General features: G+C 34.8%; 1 protein-coding gene across 1 annotated transcript in view; it reads left to right on the forward strand.

Moving 5' to 3' along the window:
• Positions 1 to 1,678: 1,678 nt before the first annotated feature.
• Positions 1,679 to 12,285, forward strand: part of LOC106667693 (cytoplasmic FMR1-interacting protein) — a 133,859-nt gene continuing 123,252 nt past the window's right edge. Inside the window, exon 1 of the mRNA XM_024229122.1 lies at positions 1,679 to 1,832. The gene's annotated coding sequence lies outside the window, so the exon portion shown is untranslated. The remainder of the gene's footprint in view (positions 1,833 to 12,285) is intronic.

Below are 12,285 nucleotides of genomic sequence, written 5' to 3' on the forward strand. Positions count from 1 at the left end.
ATTGCTCTGCACGCCGGTAAAGAATGGTTAAAAAAGCAAATCTTTGCTTCTTTACGAAAGGCAGGCAGTTCGAACGTGAAATGCGATTAATAAATAGCAAACCAAATGACTGTTGTTTTTTTTTCCCAAACTTCGTCATTTTTTAACCAATTTAAAATCCGACTAAACCATTGTTTTCAGAGTGAAAAATCCTTTAAAATGATGTATAAGGTCGTATTAAAATTTTTGAAGTTGAACCGGGCCTGCGGTACCCTGTATAATTTTTCTCAAAAAAAGTAAAAATTTAAAACTAGGCTAAAAATATTAAACACGTATTTTTTTTATAGCGTCATTGGTCCAAGAGAAATTTAGCCGGACCCCTGTATAATTAATCTAATTGAGGGTCGAAGGGGTCTCAATATCCCGCCATCGACCTCTCACACTACACATTCACGATAATAAATACATTCACTTCCAAAACAGGCTATTCACACCAAATAACCCTGTTTCCTCCTAGAATCGTAACAGTGGACCCAGATATTCGCTGCCGTGCTCAAGCATGATTCTAGTATCGGGTTGCCTTCTTGCACGCTCTCTATATAGAGTCAAGGGGTTGAACCCTTCTATTAATGGGTCACATCGAGCAATTTTTCCTTACATGCCGGACACTTAAAAAATATGAAAACATTTAAAATTATAATATAAAACTTGGATGGAGTATGAAAAAAGGTAGATTGAATGTTGCAAAGCGAGAGTAAACCCATTAACGTGTTTACAGAGTAATAATTAAATTGTACTGTCCAAAACATCTATACCCACCTTCTTTGGTCGTTCAATCTGATCTAAATTCATCTATCAATGCTCATTTTAGTCAATCATTTCCGAAAAACCTAGCCTGTTGTGTCTCGTTGGTTTGGCCTGGCAGATTTTGGAATTTTTCTATATTCAACGTTTGATCTGTCGATTCATCTTTTTTCCCCCGAGTGTATATCCTCATGTTCATAATTAGAATGGCTTTCAGCTCCGGTCTGATTCTAACTTGACTTGTTCAAAAGCGTTTAAATTGAATGATGGTGATTTATACCTATTACATAACATAATTGAGGGTCGATGGAGTACTCCACATTCCATCATAATCCCTTTCCCATTACACATTCACTCTGACAAATATATTCACTTTCAATATACCCACAGGTGGACACAAAAAAACGATATCTTTAACGTATTTTATACAATAAAACATCCGTACTATTCGAGCTTTATATGAAACCAAGGAATGGCTTAAATTAGGTGGGAGAGATGGAGCAACCTTTTGCATATACTTGGACACAGAAGGGTGGTTTGGCCCAAAAGATGCCCGAATGTCAACCAACACAAGAGTGTGGTTTACCTTTTTTCAATATATCAAGAGTGTAAGTTTTTGTTCAGTTCAACTATGATCGATAATTAAAATCAAATGCCACATCGAAATGGTTTCCGATGTGTGATTTGTAGAAGTGACGTGAGCCGGCAACGTCTCTCGTCGGACCCTGGGCGTAATTTATGAATTGGCGCAAACTGCATTGTATCAGTGGCCTATATGCAGCCGTGGCCGACCTTGCGCCAGGCGAATGCATTTTATGCACATTGCACATAACGGTCAGCCCGATCCCCCACCAGGCGATCCGCGGCTCCCCCTCCGAAGAACACGTTGCCATCGACGGCGTTCAGTCTCGTTTCGCTTCTTTCCATTTCGCGAATTTCATCCATTCATAATTTCAAATTTTCAGTGTTTTCAGATCTCTTTTTCAGTGTGTTATAAGTTTTTTTTGTTTGTTGTAGGCTCCCGAGTTCAAAGGATTAACTACGCTTTGGTAAGTGCCTTTTCTTACTATCAAATTCAATAAACATTACAAACTACAAATTTATATCCTAAACCTTCAACAATCTACTAAAATTACTCTATAATAATAATATCAATATTTTCGAGCAAATGAAACCAAAATTTCAATAACGAAATATTGTTAGATCTGTTTTCCGGGATATAATTTTTCTACTTAGCAGTACATTATAAATGTATTCTCTCTTCAATTTTACCTAATTATTATATTCCATTTCTTGCAATATTCCTATTACTACAATAAGAATGACTATGCTAAAACATAAACTATATGTTCAAAGCTTTCCTCAACATGTTATTCCAAACTGATTGACAGAAATACGGCTCCGTTGGATATAACAATCGTAATCAACTTATCAACAAGCAGATGTGACTTAAATTTTGAAAATTGTGTAAAATATAAGTTTGTAATTATAAAATTTGCAAAACCCGCATTGATTAATCTTTTCAAATCAGTACGGAAATACTACACGTGCCATTTTTGATAGAACCTCCCCACCGTACACCGCATTCCAAACTCGTTCTCTCATTGTGGCAATAATTGTTCTTTGAAACATCAAGGGATATGCATTTTTTTAAATATATTTATTGAAGATTATTGGCTTCACGGAAATGACGCGACGACGTGTTTTTCTAATCTCGGTCGGCATGTTGCACAACTTTTCCGACTCCGCGAGGGCTGAGAAAACCGACTTCGAAACCTGAAGATTAAAATTAGTTTCAAATATTGGCCGACTTCGCGAATAAAATTTAAACATCTGTGGCTTTTCTCCAATTCTCGCTGATGTCATCGAATTTTTGTTGACCAAGCGCTGGTGGGCGGGCGATGGAGTATTGTCGCTCCATCCGATGAAACATTACTAAGTTTCTAAAATATTAACTGTGGGGTTTTGTAATAATAATAATAAAATAATAAAATATTATATATAGTAATTACTTATAATTTTGTTTTTATAACTTTTTTAAATTTATTTATTTAGAAATCGTGAGATGCGGTCTGGTGTGATGTGGGTTTCAGAAAAACATTTTCTTTATCGTGCCAACGTTTCGATCTGTATTGAGATCATCTTCAGGGCCTGGGATTTACAAACATTGTTTACATTAGAAATACTTTGATTAAAAAATATTTATATATATATTTTGCATTGTATAAATTCACTTTTTCACATCCAAAATGTAATATTCTGAAACCCACATTACACCAGACCGCATCTCATGATTTCTAAATAAATATCGCTTAACGGTCACTAATCACCACACACTTTTTTTTAAAATTAAGTTTTGGACGTCAGGGATTTTCTCCCATCAACAGCAACTCTATATCTTCTTTAAAAAAAAAACATAAGTATTAACAAAGGATATTAGTATTTTCCACTTTTTTATATAAAGCTTACTTTTTAATGTAAATAAAGTAAGTTTTATTTTTTTTTTAAGTTATAAAATAGTAATATACCAATATCCTTTGTTAATACTTGTTTGTTGTTCTTTTAGTTGTTCTTTTTTTAAGAATGTATCGCAGATAGTTGGTGTGGGAGAAAAAAGTCCAAAAAATTTAATTGTAAAAAAATAAAAAACACGGAAAAGTTAAAAAAAAAACGCAAATTATAAATGTAGTGAGACAGTAACATAAAAATCATAACATCATAACAAAAAAAATCCATGATACATAATAAACATTATAATGATATTTATTAATCATATATCATTGCAAATGAGGCTTCATGTCGCTGAATAAATTTTAATATATTATTCCTCCTAGAAATTACTAATTTTAGTCACCTGCTAAGATCTTAGAAACTACATGAAGTACATTATAAAAAAATTGAAATTATAACAAATACTTTATTTAATAATCAAAAACTAATTAAAGTACTAAATGATAGTGACCTTTCTTTCTTGAAAGTCCAGAAAACTGAAGGTTGATTTATAAACCATATTGTCTCATTAGCCTATATAATCTCATTAAATAAAACAGTATTTCAAGAAATTTGCGCAAAATATGGTATTGTTAAAATAAGTTACTCTCTCACAAATACCAACTGTCTAAATACAACCAAGGACCAAGTAAAAATTAAAAGCCAGTTAATTCTAATTTTTTCATATACTTCTTTAGATTCATTTGGTTTTTCTTTGAAGGTGTATTTTTCTACTTTTTGGAAATGAAAAATCATTAATGCGAAATTTTGTTCTTACATTTATTACACAACTTTCAACATTTTAAAAATTTACCTCTTGCGGAAGAATACATGCCAAATGTTTAATACCAGTAAACTAAGAACCAATTTATATTTGGTTTATTTATTCTTAATTATTGGTAATTCTTTCTTCGATGTTTATTTCATTGTTAAACTGTAACGTAATGTATCTGCACAGAAACTAAAATAAAGCTTTAATAGAAAACTTGAATAAAGATAACAATAATTACCACTATTAATATGTTTGGACATATGAGCAGGATTTGTTTGTAATTGTGTTCCTAGGCTTATATCATTAGATAAAGGTTACTCGATATGTCCTACCTACTTGAAGGGTGGAATTCCTTGGTTTCATCCGTTGGTAGAGAATGCGTAGGAATGCCATCCAATATGAGAATTATACTTGAGCATGGTAGCGGGTATCTAGGTTCTCCTGTTCCGATTTTTGAAGGAAACAGGGTTGTTTCATTGTATATAAAACTGATACTTCCTAGCGTGTGTCGAGAGTGAGTGTATTTATTGGCGTGAATCTGGGATGAGAGGACCAATGGCGGAATATTCAGTACCGAAACACCCTCAATCAGATTAGTTATATAATAGGTGTAAAAGGTGATGGATGTTATCAACTACTGTATTTGAGAATGAGAATATGAATGGGTTTAGGTCTGGGAATTCATTGCCTTGGCGGCTAGCCGTTGATAGCCACTTGAGCGCAACCGTGGTGGGTTGGCATAGATAAAACCGAGGTCTGACCCTGGACTGGTAACGCCCTAGATAGGTGATTCTAGAAGCATATTGGTAATTTGTTGTAAATTACATAAAACCTGGAATTGCTCCGAGCTGCGAATGTGGATAGGCTATATGCATAAGTAAATTTTAAGATTTCTGCTTGAGGTCTGCTGAGTAATGAAGTAGTTTCATTTGGTCTTTTTTTTCGGTTTGGTCCGACGTGTGATTCTCTTCGCCATCTTCAGATTCCTCCCATTAAAGGAAAGCAAACAAAAACAGAGAAAAGCACATTGACGCGATTGTCAACCTTAAACACTGAAGATACGTTGAATGATGATGATCGATCAAGTATGTTTGACTAGAATTGAGAAATGAACTTAACAGCAACTTAACTTAATGAACAACTTCTGATTTACTATTCCTAAACCTGATTCTGAAGATTTGTGGTCACACTTCATAGTTTATAGCTTTTGAACGTAATGAATCATTTCATTAACCGAAAACACTGTCTTTTCCCTGTGGGAACATGCCAGTAATTGTGCTAAAGGCTAAGATGATCGTGATGCTTATCGCTTATGGGCAATACTTGCTAATATTACCAGAATGATTAATAATAATTATAATTGAATGAATAATTTTATTTAAAAATTGAACTTTTTAACTTTGAATTTTCATTGATTTTCATTTTATTAATGGTGTTCTTATTGATTGCCCGTGTAATGCTTAGAAAACTCCAGTTGAAATATCAGAACATATAATGCGAAATATGCGAGCAATATAGAACATATATCATTTCAATTAAATGAAGAACTTCTTTAATAACTTCTTGAGACGTGTGCCAACTTCAATTTGACCAAGTTTGTAATGACGTTTTGTCAGTGTTCACAAAATTTCGTGCGTTCATTCGTTAAGGTACTGAATTTAAATCAAATCCCATCCACTTTGTAAAGGTTGGCTTTGGTTACTTGGAATTATGCGGTGATAAAATCCGTTTATGTCTGGTATAAGAATGACATGTTTGAACCATGTGGCACATGAACCTCTTCACCAAGAATTCCCGAGTACATGCCTTGTACACGTGTGTCAATTACTTAAGTCTAGTTCCACCTAACCACCAGAGACCACATAATCCAACATTAAAAATTTACATTCAATATTTTTCACTATTTATCATTTTAGCTTAATATTTTTCATTGTCCTTGGAATAAATACACATTTTTAGCCTCTAGGTTATCGGTATTACATTAAAAGCCTATTATATTTTTTTTAAATTGCAATGTAACATCAGCTATCTCGAAGAAATGAGATTGAATTAACTTAAGACATTGAAAATCAATGGTCAAAATTATTAAACAATTCAGCTTAATATTTATTAACTTGGAATTAAATAAATATGTTTGTAAAGCTAGAGTTGATAATAATTATGGAAAAATGCTTCACAAAAATAAGGTCTTTTTTTAATCATTATATTTAAGTTCAAATTTGTAAACTTCAAAAGTTTTCAATTTTATAACGACACGGGATGGGTAAATAGTCTTATATGAGCAAGTTCCATCCATCAGAAAATTTACTGATTGTAAATCAGTCTCGATAAAATTTGAACTCTTCATAAATGTTAGAATCAAAATTGTAAACTTAAAAAACTTATGTTTATATTGGCCGACTTGAGAGTAAGCAGGACTATGAGCTTCTAGTTCGTGATAATTTCTGTGAATTGCTGTTCCAACAGAAAATTAGCCGATTTGTTCAAACTGTTTAGATAATACACTTTAGATTTGGCATAGATTTGTTTGTTTATGCGCATTTGGTTTGCCAGCAAAATTGTTTCTGAAATTGGCTGTAATTAAAACTCAACTGGTAGCAAGAATTTAAACTTCTAAATCATAAGCTTTCATACTAAGAGGGGTTTATGCTTCAAACCAATAATTTGGTAGGATATATGTTATAATATCATTATTGATTTCAAACATAATATAATTTTAAGAAATGTTTTAAATCAATAACGTCAAGGGGGCGTCGGTGGCCGCAACGGTTTAGGCTTTGACACGGAGCTCATCACTGTAAGGTAAAGGTCCAGGGTTCGAATCCAGCGCCCCTGCAGTCGAACCCGTCATACTTACAAATGGGCTTTTTTCAAAAACACCGGCACCCTGAGGGTTTATATCACCTCTGCTGTTGCAATCCCTCGTCAAAAAAAAGCCAATAAGTAAATAATAAATGACAAAAGGCTTTATATCACAAGTAATAATTATATTAATTTTCTTGTCCAATAACATTATGGTGAAAATTGGAAAGATAGGGTGGGTGAATCTGTCTTCAAACACATTGGTATCAATCCTTCGCCATCGTTTAATCATGTCAAGTACAAGTACTTTTATTTTTACGTTCAGATTTTGTGAAGTTGGTTCGAAAAAATCAGAAAAGGGAGTGTAAACCTAAAGTATGTAGTGAACAGCGAAGCTCGACGACACAGACCGCACAAAAGTGATCGTCGACTATAAGTCGAACTAGATTTGGTTCTAAAATATTCACTTAGAAATGCAAAATTTCAAGTTAGGGAAAGTGAAAACATAATGTAGAAAAGTTCCTTGCGAGTTTACCAGCAAGGTGAACTTCGCTTGGAAACATGCTACATCGACAAAATTGATATACGTTTCATTAAAAAAATTTCTACCGATTTCGAATAAGAGTCACTTGGCTTTATTAAATAGCAAGTTATATTTTAACTAAATTCTAATGCACACTTTAAAGTAGAAATAAATTCCAAGGTCGTGGTTGTCGTACTCCATTCACCCGGTCCTAATTACTCTCCTTCATACTAAACTCTTTTTTGGCCAATGAATTTTTGACAGGTTTCTACAGAAATTGCATATTGTACATATTTAATTACAATTTGGAACTAAAAACCCAGTCAGTATAATTTTAATTCGTAGTACCTTTATGATTCTACAAGAAGGACCCTAGGCAAATCTTGGGAGTTAAAACCGAAAATGGCCTATTGGCTATACACGGCAGTAATAAGACCCAGAATAACCTATGGATCACTAATCTGATGGAACAAAGCTCAACAAAAAGTAGCTAGCCAAACATTAGGCAACATACAAAGACTAGCAAACCTATGTATCACAGGGGCAATGAAAACAACCCCTACAAATGCATTAGAAACTCTGCTAAACCTCCATTGGAAATATTCATACGAGGAGAGGCTAGGAAAAGCTCACTTAGGCTCCAGAAACATTTAAATTGGAAAGGAACTAAACAATTCGGGCATACAACCATAATTAACAAAATCAGACACCCATTATTAGAAATGGGGACTGATTATATGATCCCGGAAACATTCTTCTCAACTTCCTATAAAGTCTCAACGGACTAAGGAAGAACACAGGAGAGCATCAGATATGGTATACAGATGGCTCCAAAACAAACGAAGGAACCGGATCGGGCATGTACTGCACAAGCCCCAAATATGAGCAGTCAAACTCATTAAGGAAGTACACTTCGATCCTTCAAGCAGAAATATATGCCATCAATGCTTGTGCCCTGGAAAATCTTAAAAGAGGTTACACTGACAAAAAATCCTCATAAGATCTGATAGCCAAGCAGCCATTAAAGCATTAGCATTTAAAAGAATCACATCAAAATTAGTCAGTGAATGCATCCAAAATCTCCAAAACCTGGGGAAACACAACAACCTGATGATATCTTGGGTGACAGGGCACAGGGGAATTTTGGGTAACGACAAAGCAGACAGTCTGGCCAGAGGATGATCTGCAAGACCATACATAGGTACTGAACCTATACTTGGGATAACAAAAACAAATATAGAATCCTCCATCGCAGAATGGATCCAAACAAAATAAAAGGAGAAGTGGATAAACTCTAGTAGTGCTAGACATAGTAAACTGAAACAACTCTCACCAAGACTGGCAAAAGAATTGCTGCAATTGGAGAGGGCCAAACTCAGAGGAGTGATAAGACTACTAACCGGTCACTGGCAACTGAGAAAACATCTACACAACATGGGCATGTACAACGATGATCCCATTTGCAGATTATGTAATAAGGAGGAAGAAACAGCCACTCGTATCATCTACGAATTCGAAGCAACAGCTCAATGGATATTTAACCTAACGTACGGACAAAACTTAGGGAATCAAATTGCAGCAGCGACAGTCAATGACCTGATACTTCTAAGGAGAAGGATTGAGTCTATTGCACTGAACTAAGGAACTAGGAAGGTAAAATAAGCCAAAAGGCTGCAGAGCCTGGGGGAGGAGAGCAAACCCCGCTTCCTAGTATCCTTTTTTACCATACCTTCATGATTTCTTCATACTTCCTGACAAAAAATTCAAGAACGTTCCAGATGGCTGGAATTATGGTTGTACCATGCACCCTATAGAGTACAAATTTTGCTCCTTCAGGCGATCACCTCTTCCTAGGGGGAAGAATACTATGAATCTTGAAATACGTTAAAGAGTGTTGCTCTGTAACCTAATGGCGGTATGATTTCAATCATATTTTAATGTGTGGTACCACCAGGGAATTTAGCTAGCTTGTAGATGCCAATTTTCCAACTATATTTTACTATTGCATTGTACTAAATTAATTATTATTTGCTTGCCCCTTTAACCAAGATCCAGTAGTAAATAAGCGCAGTTAACACGGTGCTTTGAACAATAAGCGTTCCTTTGAAGCAACGAAGAAAACTAGGCTGCTTTTATAGATCAGTGGTGAACTACCCTATTTTCCTACTCACCGTTATCTCCAATTTGCAATTCGCAGGGATACCGTTAGAAATTTGATTTGGAAATTTTCGCGTATCGGGCTCGGCTTTAAAATATACATGAAATTCAAAGGGAAGTGGCCACCGCTGGCGAACCGGATCGTTTCGCAGGGTAGCTGAAGTCAAATGCAATTTTAAACATAAAATAAAACCACAGCAAGTAATTTATTAAGCAGATAAGCTGATAATCTTGCAAAAACCTTTTACTTTTCATGTTAAAATTGAAAATTTGAAATAATACCAGAATTATACTAGACTCGTCGTTCACTGACGGTATTCCAAGACATGTCGATTAAACTTGCTCATTTGCAATAATTTCTGACTTTTATGGATCATGAATTTCGTAAGTTATGGCAACATAGAAAACGGAAGAATATTAAGAAGCTGTTTTTGCAATCTAGGCTTGTTAAAATGTAGATTAGCATCTTATTTTAAAATGGTCGAAACCCAAATATTGTGATGTGACAACGCGTCAGAAATATCACTGAGGCGAGCTGAGTGCCGATGTTTTACTGACTGCTTTTGTATGAAAACTAAGTCGATAATCCTCAACTGCAAGCCTTCCATTAGTATCTCAGATTGTCAAGTTTAGAATACACAGAAAACTAACAATACATATATATACATCACCACCCGACACAAGCATACAACTCTGGTCACATGCAATCAGAGTACTCGATATTCCTCGAGCTGAGTCAAACCCACTACATGCTCTCTAATAATTTACTTTTACTCTCCAGACTTCACACCCACCCCAGAGTACGCCATATTCCTCGGGGTGGGGTGGAACCCAGACCATTCTCGCTAATAACTTTATTTTCCTCTCCAACAACCATATATAATATTTAATCATGATTTCTTGAATCAACTGTAGACCTTCGTCTGTTGGAGTTGGATTGCTGTGAGCATTTACCATACATTTAATCGTAGCGTTTTTCTATGAACAAAAATCATGAATTGATTTGGCTACTAGGAATTTTGATATAGAGCAGATAGAAAGAAAACATGCCAATTCAAATGAGCAACCTAACATCTAGCATCAACCTCATCACCGTTTCGATATATTTCATAGAATTAATACGTATTTATCGTACGTTTGATCACAATGATTTATTTACTAGTAGTGACTGGCTAATTTCTAATTTGCTCATTCTTGATCATATTATTAGCTTTGTTTGGAACAGCACATAATCCACAATTTTTTTGGCTAAAGATTGCACAAATTTATTTTACACAAAACGTTTTTATGTAAATATATATAACAAACACTGTCGTGTTTTGCCCCTAAATAAATCATAAATTAAATTCAGTCCGATCTGATGTAAATGCACAAATCTTCAACAACCCGTAGACTAAACACCTCTCTGACTAGTTTTTTTAAACTGTTCATTGTGACACATTAAAAACTTTTACCAATTAAATTGCTATCTCTTTGCCAAAATTTCAGAAAAAGTCTTTCTCCGAAGTTGATTGTCTATAATTGAAAATTATAATGTTATTCCCGATCATCAGTTTGCATTCTACTCATTTCAGTCAGCTCAACAGCTGCATCTTGTTGGTGACAATATCGCCTCTTTCTTTGAATAAAAAAGCAATTTGTAGGTGTCTCTTTGATTTACATTCGATCGAGTCTGGCACTCAGGCTTGCCTTGAAAACCAAAGAAAATCCTCCCTTGAGCGTTCTACCTCATACTGAGTTCATGATATATTTTGCCGAGTCCGTCAAAGAACTGAACTTTCACCTCATGTACGAATCAGGGCGGGTGTTCCTCATGGAAGCACACTTGGCCCATTTCTATTTTCAATATACAGTGCAGATATTCGTACATGTATTAACATTTCAACATATGAATGGATTAACAGTGTGGTTAACAAAATGGAGAATGAATATAAATTTAACGAAAAGCGTGCAGATAAAATACCTTGCGTAAATGTTTTTGTCCCCAAGTAAGCATAAATGGTACCCCATTGCCTATCACGGATCTTGTTCGTTATCTTGGATTTTTCACTGATAAACGCTTGCTTGGAATCTCCACATAAGGCCGAAAAGACGATAAACAAACGACGTTATAAATTAAAAAAATGCTATTTCAATTTTCATCAAAATTAGACATAGAAAACAAATTTACAAGATATGACTCTCTGGCCGTACGGTTGTGAAGTGTGGGCTCAACCGTGGATTCCCATTCCCAACATCTTCAATCTATTCAGTCAAAAATTCACGGTCAAATTTAAATAATAAATACTTTTTTTCATGTTTCAAAACATACTATTCATGACGACCTTGACATCCGTTTGTAAATGACTTCATCAAAACGACTGTAAAAAAAAAAAGATCAAAAAGATCAATCACTGAGAAAATCCACAAAGTAATATACTAGTACGACAATTATCACTTCCAGCCCTGCCAGAAAATCCTCCAAGATTGAAGGAAAAGAGACCTATACTAACGATGAGCTTTCAGTGTGAGGAAGTATTTCCACTGGGCAACTTAGGCGTTGACACGGCGCTCACTACTTTTAGGTAAAGGTCCCAAGTTCGAATCTTCGCTGCATTCAAATCCAACATCTTACAAAAGGGCTTTTTGCGAAAACACCAACACTCTGAGGATTGATGTGACCTCTGCTGTTGCAAATCCTCGTTAAAGAAAATTAAAAAAATACAATACAATAAATAATTGGGCTAAAGAGATGAACCTGTACTACTCTTTGTTTGAA

Source organism: Cimex lectularius, unplaced genomic scaffold (genome assembly GCF_000648675.2).
Source record: "Cimex lectularius strain Harlan isolate CLEC.00 unplaced genomic scaffold, Clec_2.1 scaffold200, whole genome shotgun sequence".
In the NCBI taxonomy this organism is placed as follows: Eukaryota; Metazoa; Arthropoda; class Insecta; order Hemiptera; family Cimicidae; genus Cimex; species Cimex lectularius.